Genomic DNA, 20,036 nt, shown 5'->3' with positions numbered 1-20,036 from the left:
CCATAGCCATCGCTGAGCTTTCAAGCTTATCTGATTCCAATAATATGTTTCTGCTTTCGTTTGTGTTTGCCATTTAAAAATCAGTATTTGCTGACACCTACTCCACATTCAAAGCTGAAGTTCACTGATGTGAGCTATGAACACTTGCTGTCTGTCAGACACAGTAGGGCATTAATTAAAGGGAAATGACAGACTCCTTAACAATGTTGTTATATTTTCAAGGCCAAGCTTAATGTTATCTAGTGTGTTACATGAGATCATGTCATATTCATAATAGGGAAGGTTAGGAGTAGAAAAAACACAGCTCACTGAAATTGTTTACGCAAGTTTGTACACAATGTCACGTTCTTTCTTGCTTCATTAGTACTGGTTGAGTTGTCTTCTGCTTTGTTTTACCTTTTCACGCCTCTGACAGACTCCATTGTGTTGGCTGTTGTATTTCATTATTTGCATCTCTCACTAAATGCGAAGTATCTGTGGAAAGCAGGGTCCTATTATGGTGTGCACTGTGTATGCAAAAGAAAGGACCATTCTCTGCTCTTAAACAATAGCAACAACATTTAAACTAAGCAGAAAGTCTGAGGGTGTCACTCTGAGTATTTATTCTCTTGCTTGTGACGTGGGAATACTGATTAATCATGTTACATGCGTAGTCATCCACCTAGACAGCTTTCTGTTCTGAAAGATTAGGATTCTATTTCTAACACTTCTAAATGCTGTGTAGCCCCAGAAAAGGAGTTACCAAACCCAGGATACGGTATCTCCCTATGTTTCCAAAGCATGCAAGAAGACCTGTAGAAGGATTTTAGGACTGAGGCCATGAGATGGAGATGCAAGTTTCACAGACTTGCCATGTAACTCTCTGCAAATTCCAATGCCTGAGTTGCACTGTCTGAAGTACTACAAGCAAAGGACCCATTATACAAGGGCCACAGGAAACTTTAGCAGTTTTATGTTTTCTACAGAAATCTTCAGCTGAAAGCTGTTGTAAAACCTCAATGTGCTGTGGTTAAACAGTATTATCGCTCTAACTTATCACCACAATTGTAATAGCATAAGTGGATTTGATGATTAAGTCACCATGAATAATTTGACATGGTAATAAAAAAAAATAAATTCTAAGTTGCAAACTGTAAATGCAGCTGCTTATTCTGCTTTTATTGAGAAGCAAATGAGAGAGAAAATGCTGTTATATTGATACAAACTTTCCACCAAGTCCCTGAAATTTCAACAGGTAAGGTATTGGAGGGAAAGAAAATGTTTCCTCAAACATCTCCACTCCTTTCTCTTCCTCTAGGCAGCTGTTTTTATGACCGTAGGGAAGTTTTACCCTGCAAGGGTTATTCACCACCTGGGTCATTATAACACTATAACTTTTAGGATGTTTCTACCCAAATGCAAAAGGAGGTAACTTTGGTAAATGGCCTGTAATTTTAGGTCTTGTATCTTTCACCTTGTCCTGTGCTTAGTGCTCTCTTCTGTAGACACGGGTGGGGAGAAGCTGTTGGACTGAGAAATCAAAAGTGATAAAATGTTCTCACAGGTTGTTACCTTGCTTTCAGGTTAGCTAAAAGTGGCAACACAAACCCTTGTGTTTATATTGTGACAGCCTTTTTCTGGGGATTGTTCTTCAGTAAATAGTTAGTGTATATGGCTATAGCTCTGATCCTGCAAGCGACTGAACTGGCAGGCTGATTCTGTGCCAACGTGTCTGCAAAGGTCAGTAATGGTTCTGGGTGTAGGTAAGTGGTTCTCATGCTGTAAGTGTGACTGCCAGCTTGACGTGCCAGCGAGCACTTTATCTGGCCTTCTCTTCCTTGCTGCGGTGCCTGGAGCTTACACAGTTAGTACAGTGTGCTTCTCTTGTAGCAGTTCCACCATTCTTGCTGGCTCTGGGCTAGCTGTAATGTATGGGCTTCCCCATGAAGCACTGGGGCGCTGGTCTGTATCCACATATGTATGCCAACTTGGTACCCTGTGTTCAGAGGCAGCATAGTGTTGTGGCATTTGTTTTGTTGTTTGGTACGTCAGTAAGGTACATGGTGTATGTGACACTCATGTGATGCTAATGCAAAAGCCCCCTCTCCTGCTTCTTGCTTTTGCGTGAACCAGTGCATGGCATTTCAGCGAAATTCTGTAGTTTGTGGTCATAGGAGCATGACTCTCTGCAGTCTTTTAAAATCCATGGTAGGATGACTGTGTGAGGAAATCCTTGATTTGTGAATCAGAACAGTTTGTCTAGACTCAGGCACAGCTTGGTTCTTAATTCTCTGTGGTCACTTGAGCTAGAGCAAAATGAGTGCAAAAGGGTGGAAATCATTATTCCATATTTCGTTTGACACAGATTGCTCCTAGTGAAAATGGGTAAAGTGCAAGGCAGCAGGGAGCACAGGGTGCTCTCAACTTGGTCTGATTCTGTCATCAATGGTGTCATGTAATTACATCAGATTTTAATATTCAGACCTGCTGGATTTTCTGTGTTATTTTCTTTCAAATACCTACAAAATAGAGCCTTTTTTGCCTGAAATCAGCACTGTGCTGAACTTAACACCTAGTCTGCTGTTCAAATAATGTCTGGAGAAATTCTTAGGGCTTCAAAATAAGTTTTGCTTGGATGAGGATATCAGCATTTAGTCTGGTGGATATAGCTGTAAAAGAAATACTTTGGAGGAAAGGTCACATGAGCAGGGGATGAGTTGCCTTTGCCTGTGCTGTTTAAAAGACTATTTCAGATGCAATATGTTATCTGTGTTGAAAACAGCATTAAGTGCTTTACTGCTGTTACAGTGTGGCCAGTAGTAGAAAGGAATTACACAGACTGGTAGAAGTGAGCTTTGACTTGATTTGCTGTGAATCACTAATCAGGTGTTGAGTGTGGGACTACATATTAACACCTTTCGGGACACTAAGCACTTATAAACTCTGCCTTAAATCCCTGTAAAGGTACTTGGCATGGAGAAGGCAGAAGCAATTTGTTATCAGGGCAGGCATGCATTTGAAAAGGGTTTGTTGATTTGAGAGGCAATTTCTCATCAGGCCCAATGGTGAGCTAAGTTTCTAGTTCAAATGCATCTATATGCCAGTAATACCGAACAAATACTGTTTTCTGGATGTTTGAAAGGAGTAGGTGATCAAATTGTACATGCACCGCCCCCCCCCCCCCCCCTTCCAATCTTTCCTGACTAGTAGAACTGCCACCTAGCAAGCCCCTCAGTGGTGGGCTGACCCCAGCTGGAAGGTAAGCCCCCAACCACTTACTCGTCCCCCTCCAGTGGGGTGGGGATGAGAATTGAAGGGCAGAAGCAAGGGGAAAACCCTCGTGGGTTGAGATAAAGACAGTTTAAGTGAAGGAAAAAAGGACTGCCCTCACCTCCACCCCAAAAAACAAGCAATGCAAAAGCAATCACTCACCACCAGCAGACCAATGCCCAGCCAGTCTCTAAGCAACAGCTACTTTAGAACCCCCCCTCCCCCAGTTTTACTGCTGAGCGTGATGATGTATGGTCTGGAACATCCCTTTGGTCAGTTGGGGTCAGCTGTCCTAGGGCTGTGTCCCCTCCCAACCTCCTGTCCACCCCGAGCCTGCTCACTGGGATGGCAGAGCGAGAAACAGAGAAAGCCTTGGGGCTGCACAGCAATAGCTAAAACATTGGTGTGTTATCAACACTGTTTTGGTCAGCCATCTAAAACACATACAGGCTGCTGTGAAGAAAATTATCTCCACCTGTTGTGTTTTAACCCCATCCAGCAACTAAGCACCACGTGGCTGCTTGCTCACTCCCCCTCCGGTGGGATGGAGGAGAGAATCAGAAGGGTAAAAGCAAGAAAACTTGTGGGTTCAGATAAAGACAGTTTAATAGGTAAAGCAAAAGCCGCGCATGCAAGCAAAGCAAAACAAGGAATTCATTCACTGCTTCCCATCGGCAGGCAAGTGTTCGGCCATCTCCAGGAAAGCAGGGCTCCATCATGTGTAATGGTTACTTGGGAAGACAAATGCCATCACTCCAAACACTCTCCCCCTTCCTTCTTCCCCCAGCCTTATATGCTGCGCATGATGTCATATGGTATGGAATATCCCTTTGGTCAGTTGGGGTCAGCTGTCCCAGCTGTGTGCCGTCCCAACTTCTTGTGCACCCCCAGTGTCCTGGTTTTGGCTGGGACAGAGCTAACTCTCTTCTTAGTAGCTGGTACAGCGCTGTGTTTTGGATTTAGTGTGAGAATGATGTTGATTACACTCTGATGTTTTAGTTGTTGCTAAGTAGCGCTTATCTTAAGCCAAGGACTTTTCAGTTTCCCATGCTCTGCCAGCAAGCAGGTGTGCAAGAAGCTGGGAGGGAGCATAGCTGGGGCAGCTGACCTGACCTAGCCAAAGGGGTATTCCATGCCATGGAATGTCATGCCCAGTATATAAACAGGGGGAGTTGGCCGGGAGGGGTGGATCGCTGCTCGGGCATCGTTCAGCTGGGTGGTGAGCAATTGCATTGTGCATCACTGGGTGTTGTTTTTTATCCCCCCCCTTTTTTGTTATATTCCGTTTCATTACTATTAGTATTATATTTCATTATTATTATTGTTAATATTATATTTTACTTTAGTTATTAAACTGTTCTTACCTCAACCCACGAGTTCTGCCTTCTTTCCCGATTCTCCTCCCCATCCCAGCGGGAGCAAGGGAAGGGGGATGGGGAGTGAGGGAGCGGCTGTGTGGTGCTTGGCTTCTGACTGGCGTTAAACCACGACACCCAGCCTACTCGCTGGTGGGGTGGTGTAAGGAGCAGAAAAGGCCTTGACTCTGTGCAAGCAGTACTCATCAGTAACTAAAACATGCCTATATTATCAACACTGTTTTCAGCACAAATCCAAAACATAGCCCCATACTAGCTACTATGAAGAAAATTATCCCAGCCGAAACCAGGACATCACCCCAGCTAAATCCAGTACACCCTCCCAGTTAACAGGTTGAACACTGGATTTCAGAGTGCAGTAACCTGATGGTTTAGCTGAAACCTCTCTTGGGAAGAAGGAAAAAAACTTCAACAGACAAGATTGTCAGCCTGTCCAAAGCAATGCACTATTAAGAACCTAATTCTCCCTTTTCTTTTTGTATGACTGTTTTGGGTTTGTTTTGTTTGTTTGTTTTCATTTAAATTAGCAAAACAGAGGAAATTGTGTATCAAATACCTAAACAGATGTAGGAGATGGAGATGAAAGGATGCAAGGCTCTCTATGTTGTGGGGTTTGTTTCTGGTTTTTTTTTGTAGTGTGTTTTATTGGAGGTTGCTTGTGGGTACAGATTGTAGATACCTGGTTTGTACAGAAAGTAAAGGAAAAAAGCACATCTCCTGTCTTTCTCATCTCCCCTTTCAAATATTAATTTGTGACTTACCCTTTATTTCTTCCTTATTTTAAGTCTTGTAATTTAAGTAGCTCCCATCACATTTCTAACCCTTACTGTTGAATGACAACTGAAGAACTTGGTACAGACAGGTATCTTGATCTGTCTGTCTGCTCAGGTACCACTACTTGTGGAAAAAATAAGGCATATGAACACCTATGTTTGGAGGCACAATTTTATTTTTATCACCAAAACTACATGAATAAGTAGAAGTAAAAAACCAAGGCCAAAGTCCACACTCAGTTAACCTACTTATCCCAAGCTGCTTAAAGCATCTATTTTGGGTGAAGTTCTAGACCCACTCTCACTTTAGTCTGAAGTTTGAAAAATGTCTGAATAACAAAACTGTAATTGCCATTCTTCCTGATAACAGAGAACTAGCTGCAATTGCACAGAAAGTACTGGGTGTGCCTGTGGGCTTTCTCAACATGCAAAATAATCCTAAACTATAGCCTGCCTTTAAAAACATCAAATGCTATTACTGGAAAGCCTATATTCTTTAGAATAAGCAAGAGGGCGTAGGAAAGGAAGAAAAGGGTCAAATTGCCTACAGCAAGTCTTGTGCTTTAGGTAGTGATGGACTGGCAGGTTGTCAAAACACAGACAGACGCTTCTGTGATGTATGAACAACATGGCATCAGAATGAATGAACAGTCTTCTGCTTTTCCAGCCTTCTTCCACCCCCGTTGCGTTATTAGCTACATTGCATAATTTGTGTGTGTGAAACATTTTTATAAAGTCAGTATGGTGCTTGTCAAACTACCTGTCATTATCTCTCTTGTAAGGCAGTTATTCTGCCTGCTCCTGCTTTGGTCTGCTCTCTTCCCCTTGGGAGATACAGCACAGCTGACTTGGATTTCAGTTTCAACTGCTGCCTAAAATTGTCCCTTCTGAAAAGCATGGATTGACTTTTAGTGGGAGCATCATTTGTAGAGCTGGAGATAGATCTGTCGATAAGCCAACACTTAGGTGCTTTTGGACCAGTGAGAGAACACTGGGCATACTTTCTTCTTCACTTGAATGAGTCTATTAACTTCAATGAGTTAATTGAATGCTGACAGGAGAGATTAATCTCTCCCTTGATTTCATATGTCCCTTTTAATTTTGTTGTTTATTTTCATATCTTTAATTTTTTTCAGTTCTCTGATAAAAATACTGTACATTTTTGTTTAAAAACATGTACATTTTATGCTTTTGGTCTTCTTGTTAGGAAATCCTGTTGAATGTGTTTGTTTTTTGTTAAAAGTATTTAAACTCATGCTTGCAAAGACAAATTTTCATCGCTCTTAAAATCTATAAGATCAAATTTTTATCTCGAAAAATTAACAAGTGACGGTTGAGGAAAACTCCCCCCATTCTTTCATGTGTGTCATGGTTTAACCCCAGCCTGCAACTAAGCACCGTGCAGCCGCTCGCTCACTCTCCGCACCCAGTGGGATGGGGGAGAGAATTGGGGGGGGAAAAAAAAAGTAAAACTCATGGGTTGAGATAAACAGTTTAATAGGACAGAAAAAGGAAGAAAATAATAATAATGGCAATAATAATAAAAATGATAATAATAATAAAAGAGTTAGAATATACAAAACAAGTGATGCACAATGCAATTGCTTACCACTTGCTGACCAATGCCTAGTTAGTTCCTGAGCAGTGGCCCCTGGCCAGCTTTCCCCCCAGTTTATATGTTGGGCATGACATCATATGGTATGGAATATCCCTTTGGCCAGTTTGGGTCAGCTGTCCTGGCTGTGTCCCCTCCCAGCTTCTTGTGCCCCTCCAGCCTTCTTGCTGGCTGGGCACGAGAAGCTGAAAAATCCTTGACTTAGTATAAACACTACTTAGCAACAACTAAAACATCAGTGTGTTATCAACACTATTTTCCTACTAAATCCAAAACACAGCACTATACCAGCTACTAGGAAGAAAATTAACTCTATCCCAGCTGAAACCAGGACAATGTGTCAGGTTGTACGTGTGTGGAGGGAATGGATGGCAAAGGCTGGGAGGTTTTACTGCTGATGAAAAAGTTAGACGCAGAAGGTGAGTTTTCAGGTAATGTTTACTGAGTGTTCTGGGACCTCACTTAAAAACTTGAGGGCATTCAGTTGCAAGTATTTCATGCATCTATTCCCCTATAAATTATGCCTATCATCTAAAAAGCAAAATACTTTTACTTTCTCCTGAAAGTAAAATGCAGCTGTTTAATTCAGGATGGCCTAAGGTTGCAGTTCTGAACTGCACAGAGATGGGCAGATTGTATTATAAAGAATAAAAGATACGGCAAGACACACAAGAAAAAATTGTAGCGAAAATTAAGTCCCAAATAAATGTTCATCAAATTTGCCAGGCCTAGTTACCTCTATCTTTCCACTCTGACAGGTTTCAGGTTGCCTACAGTGTCACAGGCACTTGAGAATAGCTCCTGTCAGTGATGTGGGCAAGCCTCTGTGTGTGTGCCTATGTATGTGCAGGAGGTAAAGAAGTAGCCAGCTGCTCTCATTTGAGTTTATGCTTATTTCTGCTGTTGCTATTTCTGCCTAGGTGGGCATAACCCCCTGCAAAAAAAGAGCCTGGAAGTATGTTTCAACTGAGGAGATTCTGACATTGCAGTGTGTTAAAATCATAGAAATAATTGGGCTGTCACTAACTCTGTGCCTGTAGGACAGATGCGTGCCAGCAACAGGCAAGGAGGAGGTAGGATGTGAGGATGTGCGTAAGGTCAAGGAGAAGGATAGGCTATGGGAATCTTCAGGGAGGATGAAGGGACTGATGGGGTTATGCTGCAGGTTGCCTGGAAGTGTGAAGTGAAGCACAGAGCTAAGGTATGTGTGGGAAAAACATTGGGTTTGGTTGCAGGGTATGGGGAGAGGAGACAGGGGACATCCAGGCATGACAGGGAATTTTCAGCTGCAGGAATTTTTGCTCCAGGCTGTAGAGCTGCCTGGCCTCTGCCCAGATTGCTGTGTCCCACACTAAGCTCTGGCTCTGTTTGCTATAGGTAAAAATAGACAAGGACTGCTTGTGGCACAGTCTCCATAGTAATCAAGGAAACAGTGTTTGGTCTTGTTGGGTAACTAGGTGTACTAGGTTGCAGGAGAGCTGATTGTTGCTTATGTCCCTCCAAACATGCTGTTACAGGGACTGAGCCATTGGGGCTAGTTATTCCCTTGCGCTGCTGCAGAACCGGTGTTTTACTTGCCTCTTGCAGAGCAGCTTGTCAAGGTAATTCACACATGGGTGTGCAGTGCTCAATATTATGAACCAAACTAGAAGATTAAAGTTTAGGTACAGATGTTCTTGAGAGTAAAACCCAGCTACAATAAATCTTTCAAAGGAAAACAAGGCCTGGAAGATGCTTTTCTAGACCTGCTAAAATCAGTTTATGAAAGTGGCCCATCACTGTTTGTAAGTTCTGTTCTTGGTCTTTCAAGAACATTTACTAGTCTTCTCTAGCAGCAAGTTCATCTCCGAACTAACATTTCCTTTTGCTAGTGTGTGACATTACCACACTGTGTTAGTGTGGTACGGTTCCAATTCTCTCCTATAGACAGGATGATTTTCTTGGCAATCTGTGATACAATTATATGTTGAAGCATGCAGTGAGGGACTATTTTTGGCCAGTGATAAAATGACAATGATTACACATAATTGCTGAAAACAATTTTGAATTTTATTAATGAGATACTCCAAACAACATCTTGTAGACTATTGTCTCAGTTAACAGCCAATTCGTAAGAGTTAAGTGTTGTGTAATTTGCATTTATTTCCCCTATTTATATTGAAATGACACTCGCTGTCCATAATTACCCATCCTCCAGATACAAGTTGTTGTTTTTTAGTTGCTATTTCCCTTAAAAGAAGTGGAAGTAAACACACAATTTAGAGTTGTATTGATTAGTCTCATCCAGGGTATAAGTAGAGTTTTTACTATGCATCTGTTTCCCTACATTTTGGGAAGACTAGCTGCAGGCACCGAGAATAATTCTAATAAAGATTAAAAAAGTGCTAAGGCTGATCACAGGGAAGTGGTTTTTAAATAGTGTGAAATGGTGGTAGGGAAGTCTCTGGTCCTGATCCAGCAAAGATTTACATATTTAACTTTCTATATTGTTCTATCATTGGGACTATTTAGAGTAAAGAAAATAAAGGGGACAAATCTTAGCAGAGAGGAAAATTCTAAATTGTCATGCTGATTTACGGTATGGTTTGGCTCTACTCATGGGAGGGACAAGCAAGTGTGAGTGACAGTTACAATGAGGTTGTTGTGGGAGTTCTTAATCTGGTTGCTTGCATATAAGGTAAAATCAAGAACATCTAACTCTCACAAATTTGTCAAGGAATAAAAAATTTAGTTGCATGTCCTGCATATAAAGAACAGTTTCTCCCCAAACTTATAATGACCTTACTGTTTACTTTCAGGGTGGGGCAGAGAGATAACTGTTGCTGATTCTTCCTTCACATGTGTCCTGATTTCAGGTAGTAGGGCTCATTAGCACCCCCCACCCCTCTTTTTTTCTTCCCTTCTACCTTCCTTGCAGTGAAGGTATGGATGTACTGTCCCCAGGGTGTTTTGGTCCAAACTGGTATGAGAAATGCTCCTCAGTGATAATGAAATCAGCTCAGCTGAGTGTTACTCCTATCAGCTGGCCCTGCTTTGGGAAGGAGGTTGAAGCCAATGCTTCCTGAGGTCCCTTTCAGTCTGAGGGGTTCTGTGATTCTATTCTATGATTAAGGCACGCTTTACCGCCATGTTCTAGTGATGCTGAATCCAATCTGAGGAACAGGAGTTACTCTGCCAAGCTATATGTAATGCTTCCCTTTTTTTGTAGCATTGCTTTAGGAAGTTTATTTTAGGTTGAAGTCCTAGTAGTCATCTGGGATCAAAACACTAGAAAAGCAGTTCTCCTCCAGCAGATCAGTAGAGGAGGCTTTTATGTGCATCATTTCTTCCCATAAATATTTCAAAATACTATAGGTGTGAGGAAATATAGTCTATTGCAGAAAAATGGAAGGAAGATGAACATTTCTACTCTTTTTTTTTTTTTGCCTTTGTTCATCAATACTCTGTGTTTCAGGATAGAGGAAACACTGAGGTAAACTTACTGTTTTGGGCTAACCCCCTGCCCAGTTGTTACAGATTTAATAGAAATGCATGTGATTGAGAGATTTCTAGTTTGGTTTTGTCCCCTTTCCCATCAAATTTCTTATCTGCTTGGGGAGGTATTACTGCCAGTTTCCTGTAGGTGGTGTTAAGTGTTGCATAATGATGATTTATCTGACTGCAGGGGAGGATGAAGAGAAATTTCAATTAAGCAATCAATTTTTCTGTTGTGAAATCCTGATGCTAACAGATACAGATCCAGTGCTAGAGGAACTCCATCCACAGCCTTGATATTACCCTCTACAGGGAAAGAGCATGCAGTAAACTTCTGGCACAGATCTGTCTCAATTAGTGAGCCTTCTTCAGATTTCTGCATCTCTTTGTTACTGAAATTGTGTATACTTCTGCAAATCATGTGTCTAAATAGTACCATAAGGAGTAGTTTATGGAATAATCCAACTATTTGCTTAATCAAATAAGTGATGATATTAAAAGATTTTTTTCAGAGAAAATGCTGTAATCTGATTCCCCAACCTCTGCAGGAGGAGCCGATACCTTAGTTGCTGTGGAATTCATAAGCTGGGTACTATAGACTGGGGAAAAAGAAATGAAGAGAGTCTTTCTCACTTTCTTCAATGAGGTGCAAATAGGATGTGTCACTGTGCAGTTCTGGTGAACAGCTATGTAGACAGTTGAATTTCTTGCTTATCTGATGAATTACAGGAATGTTTCCACAGATGCTACCCAGTGCAATTAAATATGGAAGGTACATATCTCTCTCCCCTTTCTTTCCACTCTTCATTTGCTGCTGCTAGCTTTGCCTTTGTGCTGACTTGCTCAGGAGGAGCAGAAATATGGGGTTCAGAAATGCATTGCTCAAAATAAAAGCGTTCCACGTAATTGTTATATCTTTGAAGCTGATGATAAAAGATTTGTTGTGACTTTTGTTTGCTTGTGAATGTATGAATAAATTTGTTGATGAATTTCTTGTTTGTGATGTCTCCCAACAGTGAGTTTAACAGCTCTTGGCCCTTCCCCTCTCCTTTAAACAGGACCTCAAGAGCAACTAGATCTTGAATGAGCAAAAATGTAGCTCTTGTTAGGGGGCTGAACTGGTGGAAAGAACAGACTGAAGCACAAAAAGCTTGCAAGTCTGACAATAGGGATCAGATTAAACTTTGAACTTACTAATTTAATCATAGTTTCCTTCAGCTTTTCCAGAAGGCTGCAGTAATCATAAAAATGAAGGATTTCTTTCAACTTTGCAGGTAGCAACACTGGAAACACTTTAGTTGGTTGGGTCAGCTTTGAAGAAACAATGCTATTAAACAGGCCTGTAATCAAACAGACCTGCAAATAGTAATCACTAGGTAAGAAATTATGGTCTCTTTCAGGCACAGGGAATATCTAATTAATCCCTGAAGCTATGGGTGGGCTAGAACACACCTGCTGTGATGTCTGGAAGATGACACCTTAGGTGTAAAGGGGCAGGAGAGCAGTGGGATTAATCTTCTATTTAAAAAAAAAAAAATTAAAACCCAAAAAATCCAAACAAAAAAAAGAAACAAAATACAAACCATAGCATTTCTTTTTCTCCAAGTTTATTGTAGAATTCTCATTCATTTTTCTCTTGTAAAGGTCCTTCTGTAAAGGTCTGTCGTTGTCAGTTTTTGAGGCGAGGATCGGACCCAGATGCTAACATTCACAGCATAAATATCTGTCTATCAAGCAGGTCTTGGATTATTTTTATTAATAGAAATTAAAGGCTATACATAGTAAGCACACAGTTATTGGTACTTGCAGGGGAAAATGGTGGTCTTGTGTAAAAGGGACCTCTTTGATGCACTTCCCTTAGTGTGAAGTGTGGGTTGGAGCCTTTTAATCTGTGGCTTGTTTTGACTCCTAAACAGACATGTGTATGCTTGCCTTCCCCCCCCCCCCCCCCGGTCTTTATTATGAGTATCCTCAGCAGGTCTGCAGGTGCCAAAATGGCTTGTGCCAAACAGGAGTTAACTAACACGTAAAACATGAGTCTATGCCTTTTCATAGATAATCTTACTTTTTCTGTTTCCAAGAATAACATTCTTGGTCATCTGGTGTAACGTCGTCTTGTCAAAGTTGAAACGTATTTCACTATTAAAGATAGAATCATCTTCTTATTTGCAAGACTATTTCAGCTGTACTTGTGGTTGGATGTGAATGTGAGACAAATCAGAAATACGGAGGAATTTAATTCCTTTTGGGCAAGTATGCACTATTCTTTCTGTGGTACACCTTACTTTTTTTTGTGTCTGTGTGTGTAGTGTTTAAAATAGTTCCTTGGGTGCTTGGATCTGTAAGTTAAGCCATTACCAGTAATGGTATGAATTTGGAGTGAAGTGGGGAACTGGGGTTCAGGAGAATATATTCTCCTTAGTCTTTGTACTGTCTTACACATATACTTCTGAAAAGCAAGATTTTTTCCCAGATAACCCCATTGTACTGTTTAGTTTGGGAGAACAATTGATGGCTTGTTTACAAGTATTGGTGTGCTGATATTTCTTTTAGTTTTGCAATAGTTACGTGCTCTATAAGGCTTAAAAAGGTTGGCACTGAGTAGGAGGCACAGCATCTGAAAACAAAGGAACAGCCCTGGATAGAAGGCCTGTCGAAGTCTGCTATTCCAAAAATGGACTAGTCCCAAGAACCGAAGAAGTTGTAGGATGGGTGATAAGACATCTACTGTGCCATCTGTGGCCTGCTGCTGCAGATTACTGTATCTGAGCAGTATAAAATAATAGAGTTTAATTTCAAAAGCTTTAGTCACACTTTTTTTGATACATAGTCTATGGTTTTTTCCTTATTTTATAGCTTAAACTATTGAGGTTCTGTGTGTGGTTTTCCTCAAACTGCAGGTCCTGTGAAGGCTTGGGTTTACTATCATGAAGTAATGTGTCCCTTCCCTAAAATCTTGAATCACAAATCTTCAAGAGCCTAAATCTGTAGTGGAATTGACAGTTTGTAAATTGGTTCTCCCTTTACTTAGGGAAATAGTGTTACCTATTTGTCTTATAGCCATGAGGTTGCATAGAGAGTACGTTTTCCTCCTTTCTTCCTCTGCTTTATTTGCTGCCCCAGGGGAGACACAGGACTTTGAAAAAGAGGATTTGACTACATGAGTGAAGGAGAACCTGACCTTCAGATGTTGTACCCTCCATAACTGGGGGAAGGGAGATAATGGTTTAAGCATTGGTGGAAGACAGATGTGCAAATCTTGCTTAGGGAGGCCAAAACTCTCGTGCTCAATTACCGTTTTACCTGAAAGAAGCTTGATGGTTTTGTCCCTGCTGTTTCATTTCAGGAACAGTAACTGATATGGCGGACAGAGTAATAGGAAAGAAATCCTTACAAAAGCTTTCCAGAAGCTGACATTTCATTCTGAGCTTTTTTTTTTCTGGTAGCAGCTGGTTTGCCAGCTTGCAGTCTTGAGCTTGGGGTGTTGCAGCAACCTTCTTCTTCCCAAACCCCATCCTTTTATTCTACCTTATCTCCTCTAGCCTATGATGTGTTTCTTGAGGTACAGGAGTGCTTACAGTTCCTGCTAGTGGCTGAGAAGTGAGACATTGCCGGGGTGCTAGCTGTTATCTAGACATAGTTGATGCTTGAAATGAAGTCTTGTGACGTCAACTCCAAGTGGTCATTAATCTCTGTGAGGTAATCCTCTTTGCCCCAGGTCACCATTGTTTATGTGAAAATGAGTACATGAAAGATGGTTTTGCAAGCATACTTTTATGTGCCCTTCAGAGCTGTTTTGATGCCAGTTTCAACCACTTCATGACACTTAATGTCTAGATGTCTCTGGAGACTGAAACTCTCATGGTTTCAAAAGTGTGATGGAACTATTTATGTCTGAGTATTTCTGTTCAGCCTGATAGCAGCTCTCTTAACGTGTTTCGGCCTAGGCAGTTAATCTATTTGTCAATACAAGGATCAGCTATTATTAACTTTCTGAAACTTATATACTCAAGCTTTTATAATAAACCATGACTCAGTACTTAGGTTATAGTTACCATTGCCTGACAATGGTTTCCAAACTTGAGCCTATCGAACATTGTGCTTCTCAGAGACAGCAGCTTGAAGAACAGCATCAAACCAGCAGGATGAGAGTGCTAGAAAGTGTTATACTCTTTCTTCTCTAAATACTGCAAGGCTACTCCTCAAGCACTGGTACCCTTTCTTGAATCTGAGGGCTTTCTTTTTCCATTTACTGGATCAATCACTTTTAGTTGGAGAAATAATGAGACGTCTTTATTTGGAAATGGAGAAATGGTGTTGCATGTTAGCCCTGTCCTTTAAGGTGCCTGTAATGTCCTGGACTGGTAAGTTCCACAAAGTCTGCAAGTGCGCTCAGTCTTTCATCAAGTCACTGTTAAAAATATTGTGTAGTATTGGACCCTGAGTAAATCCTTGTAGTGCCATGCTTCACATTTTCCTAGCTTGATAGTGAATTACCAAGAATGATTGATCAAGTATGTCTTTTTAGTCAGCTGTGTGGTTCTTTAGCTGTAATTTGATATAAACCATACTTCCTTAGTCTACTAATGAAATATCATATGGTATAGCTCAATTATATTCAGGCAGTTAAGTTGCACATCTACAACTTTTCTGCCATCTTTGAAGTCATATATTGACTTGACATTACTTGCTCTCTGTTGATTGTTGTTATTCCCTACATGATTCTAAGTTAAGTTTTCATCTTTCATTTCCGTGTTTTTATGGGTATCAAAGCTATACTGACCATGCATTCTCATTGCTTCCTTTCTACAGCTAGTAATTTCGTTTGTCCTTTCGGGATTCTACCTATCCTGTATGAATTCTTAAAAACTATTTTATTCTTTAAGTGTTCTTGGTACATCTCATTAAACCATGCCAGCCTAAATATATTCTGTTTACTTACCTGTACTATTTTTTCTTTTTTCTATTTTTTTTTTCCTATTTTACAATTCCTAGTTCTTAATTCTGATGAAAAAATAATGTGAAGCCTTAGGTAAAAGTAATTCAGTCTGTGCTGTGCCATCGAATATTTCTCCACATTCTCTGTTGGTTAACAAAAGACTTTCCTACAGTAATGGATCTGTCTATTCTGCGTCCTTTCACTTCTCATTATTAATCTAACTTCCTTATTGTCATTTTTTTATTTCCCTTGGTAGTTGTGACTCATAGTGTGCCTGTGCCTTAGCCTTTCTGACTTTTGTCTCTCTCTGCTTGTACTAGTCTCTTTATACTCACCCTTATCAATGTATCTTTGTTTGCATTTTTGTACCACTGCTTTTTTGACTTTTAAGATCCTGAAAGAGCTCTTGATGAAGCCTTATTGAGCTCCTGCTATATATCTTGACTTTCATCCCCAGAAGAACATTTTGCTGTTGGGCCTTTTAATGCTACTCTTCTATAGAAAAGAGGAGCTTTTCATTTTTCCCTTCTGAGTTGCTTCCTATGGGATCACAAACTCCCTCGCCTCTTTTCTTCCCCCTCTTCGTACTCATTGTTGCAGGATCACTTCAATCTAAAATGCCATTTATGTTTAGAGTCTGGCAACTGGAGGCATTTGTTGCAAAGAGGGTTACAAATGTGATCGCTAATTTTGATATAATTGACAAACTAGGGTGACTAGAGGCTGAGGGAAACTTGAGCCCGGAAGGGCTCATGTTACTCAAAATCAGGTTAAATATCTAGAAGGGGATAAACTCTCATGCGTCAGGGCACAAATGAACCCCTAAATGAATTGGTATAGAAGAGATGGATGGACCATTACTGTGATCAGATACAGCTATTTCTGTGCTTTGCTGATAACCTGAGGGGTGGCAGATTGGTGTATGGTCTGTCAGAAAGAGGGGAGAAAACAATTGCTTCTTCCACTGTCTGTCAATATGTGTGTATTTTTGGGATAAGGATTAAATAATCGCAATAAACATCAGTGTTGCTACTGGCCATGATAGGGAATTATTTCGTTTGGGTATGTGTGAGCTGCATATGGGATCAGATCCCAGTATCTCTAATGATGGTGTCCGTAGAGAGGAATTTCTTTCAATGCTGGTGGAGTTATTTTAAATCTACCCTTGTAACAATTCATTTGGCTTATAAATGAAATATATGCAGCTGTATCTAGAAAATACATATGTGTGGGGACAGATAATTAAAGATGCAGTAATTTTCACATTGCAGTTGGTCTGTGTTCGCCAGCAGGATTGGCTTCATGCTTATTGTCCATTCTATGATAATCACGTCACAGATACTTGTAGGCGCATGACTACTTGGAGCACAGAGAAGCTGAGCTTCCTCAATTGATGCCATGTCTGTGTTTGTCAGGAGTATGGCAAATAGGGATGGCATCTTCAGCCATAATACTGCTCTGAAGTTCATTATTTTGTCAAACTCTTTTCTGCTTAAAAAAAGTGCCAACAGTCCTTCAGCTGCTTGTTTGTTTGTGTTTTTGTTTTTTTTTCTTAAACTGTTTAAATCATGTTCCCAGAATACTTAAAGTCTGTCTTTTTTTTTCCCTTTTTTAGATCTATCAGTTGGTATATAGTACATCACAAACTTTGGAAACTAGGAAATCGCTTTCCACAAGAGCACTTTGTTTTGGGATTTCTGTTTGATTTCCTTACCAATTAACAAAATGGTTTTCCTGTGTTTTTAAGGGCATTGCTGTGGATGAAGGGGTGTTATGCTTCTTAAGCATGGTCTACTGTAAGGTAGACAGACCACCCATTTTCAAAATGTTCCAGAGAACAAAAGATGTTCATACTGACAGATCATATGTTCTGTCATTGTAACACCAAACTATTAAGTAAAACTGTCCCTCAAGGCAAAGCATTTCATTTATTTTCCTTCGAATGAGTAACTTGTTTATTAAGATGTACTAAGTAGCTAAATCCAAATTGTACTGCAGGCAAGGAAAATTGATTTATCACAGCTCTGGTATTGGATGTTTTATATGTAGTGAAATTATATTTAGTTTTAGATTAAGGAGAATATTTTGATAGGAGCAGTTGGATGAAGTACCAAGTCCTGCTCTAGAATATGTGATGTGTTGTTTTTAAACTCTTTCACTCAAGAAGTTGTGGTGATGACTGTGGGAGATTCTGACAGTGGATGCTTGCAGGAGTGAGCAAGGCACATGAGCAGCATGTGCATACCTGTCTTCATCAGAGCTCCTGTACTGAGTAAGGAAAAAACCTGGTATTCTTACATAGACACTGGATCTTCTTTTGGGAAATGAAGACAGACATGGTCATGCTGAACTCTGCTTATGTACTCTCAGTAGGGGTCATCTGGTCAACATGGACTGTCACTAGAAGACATGACATTACTTTTCTTGGACTGATATTAGTTGTTTCACTGAGAGGTGAGAAGAGATGAGGTGGGAACAGGGTGAACTGAAGAAGGCAAAGGAATTCTGCATAAGCCATGGAAGTGTTTGAGAAATTATGTGCTTGTGAGTGATTGTGGAGGTGGGAGGCAAAAATGTTCTCTGTCTCCATTTACGTCTATACGTGGGATCTTGATCTGGCAGAAGAAGGGACTGAAGCGCAGAGAGACAGTGGGCACACAAGAATTTGTGGTAACAGTTAAAAATGAAAAGAAAGTAAAAACCCAGCACCAGATGGTCTAACCTTGTGCAGTGCTACTCAGTCATCTTGTGCAGACACATGGTGCTGATTAAGCTTAAAACTGCAAATAATGATATAGATTAGCTGGCTAGTGGTAGACTGTTTATGATCCCTAGCTTTGCAAGATTTTGTTACCTCATCTGAAAAACATCAACTCAGACAGTCATGTCTAAAGCTTTTGGGAAAGGATTTAAGGAAAGCTAGCGGTAACATTGCTAATGATTTCTCCCCCTCATCTTCCCCTTTCTCTCTTTCCCTTAATTCTCCTCTGTTACTCAGTTTTACACGTACTGTAGCTCTTGGCACACTGGAACTGCTCATGGGTTTTCATTCCATCTGTGGACTTGGGCCTCTGTCCTCTGGACTCTTTGAGTTTGGTTTGGGCATGGCTTTGTGACTGAGCTATGCCACCGAGATTTGGCAGTAAAACCTTCTCTGACAGGCTGTGAAGCTGAGAAAGCCACAGTGATGCTCAGCCTCATTTCCTCCACCTGTGAAAAGCTGAAAAAAGGGTGGAATGAGTATTACCTGTCTTGTTTTACAGGGATTGCAAGCTGCCCAACGAAGGGGTGAGCTTTAGCTGAGCACTGTAGCGCATGTGCCTCTGACTTCAGCTGATTTCTCTAAACGGCTGATGAGGATATTTTGTATCCCTTAGTTCTAGTATAGCAACAAGGATTATCTAGGGAGGGATGAGATTTAGAAGTCTCTGTTTTCAGACAGCTAATACAGCCACCTCAAAGATTGTTGTAAGATCTTTCTAAAACTTGGACCAAAGTTGACACTGTAGCTGTGCTGTGTGCTGTGTTGGAGCCTGTTAATTCTGACCTGTATGTGCTGGGTATCTTGCTATGTAATCCCCCCAGATACCTGAGCAAACAGATAAAGATCGAATCATCTGGCTGACCAGGAATATGTCCACAGCAATCGTGTAGAAATCAGGAACACGCTCGTTAGGGAATACTAGTAGGCTACAGCTTAGGTTCCCATTCAAGATATTTCTCTGTAGCCCACATGTATTTTATCTTTCTCATTTGTTCCTTTGGAGGGGGCGGGGGAGGAGAGCAGTAATCTACAGAGCCTTCTGAATCTAATTTTTTTTTTCCTCCCCCCCCTTTGAAAGTCTTATTTCCCCAGTAGATGCAGACACAGCCGTGTGGTCTAACTACAAAATAGATTGTAGTCAATTCTGCCATCTGCTGATGATCTCTTCCGGCTGCTTGCCAGCATGCTTGTAATATGTGTCTAAATCCAAATCAGTTGAGGACATTAGTAGGATTCAGCCTGTGCTACAGGTAAAGAGAGGCAAAATGTGGCCTGGCTTTTGATAAAACAATTATTTTTGTGCTCTTAGAATTACTCTTCATGTTCTAAATCAGGATTCACAGGCAAGAACTGTATGTGTTCCTGTTACAGCTTTATTAGCTATGTCATATTAATCTCTTAATTACTGCTGATTGCAAAAAATGGAAACTGTCCAGTGTTTTGAATCTGTGTGTCCTGAATTGCTGGGGAATATAGGCAGTAAGAGGGGATTTTTTTTGTACGGGAATTAAACCTTGCCTGTATTGGTCTCAGAACACACCAAACTTGCTTCTATTGCAGTTTGGGTACAGCTAAAACTTCAGCAATGTATTATTTGTGTGCTGACGATTTGGTGAGGGGGCCTTCCAGAAACAGGGGATCTCACAATATTTGGTTTTTTTGTGGGGGAAAAGTAAAGAACAGAGTGGAACTGTATCCAGCTGTTGATTTGTATCTGCATTCCTAGTCCTTGCCTTGCCCTGGGTCCCCAGTGCTTTTCTGAATGTACCCCAGCACCAAAAGCTACCTCTTTGGCCAATCTCTCCCAAACCATTGAACCATGAAGGCAACAAAAATGAGAGGAAAC

General features: G+C 40.8%; 1 protein-coding gene across 1 annotated transcript in view; it reads left to right on the top strand.

Moving 5' to 3' along the window:
• KIF26B (kinesin family member 26B) overlaps window positions 1-20,036 on the top strand; it is a 300,765-nt gene that overhangs the window by 26,166 nt on the left and 254,563 nt on the right. The window lies entirely within an intron of this gene.

This window comes from Gymnogyps californianus, chromosome 3 (genome assembly GCF_018139145.2).
Source record: "Gymnogyps californianus isolate 813 chromosome 3, ASM1813914v2, whole genome shotgun sequence".
NCBI lineage: Eukaryota > Metazoa > Chordata > Aves > Accipitriformes > Cathartidae > Gymnogyps > Gymnogyps californianus.
Note: the sequence above shows the minus strand (reverse complement) of the source record. Positions and strands in the feature narration are given on the sequence as shown.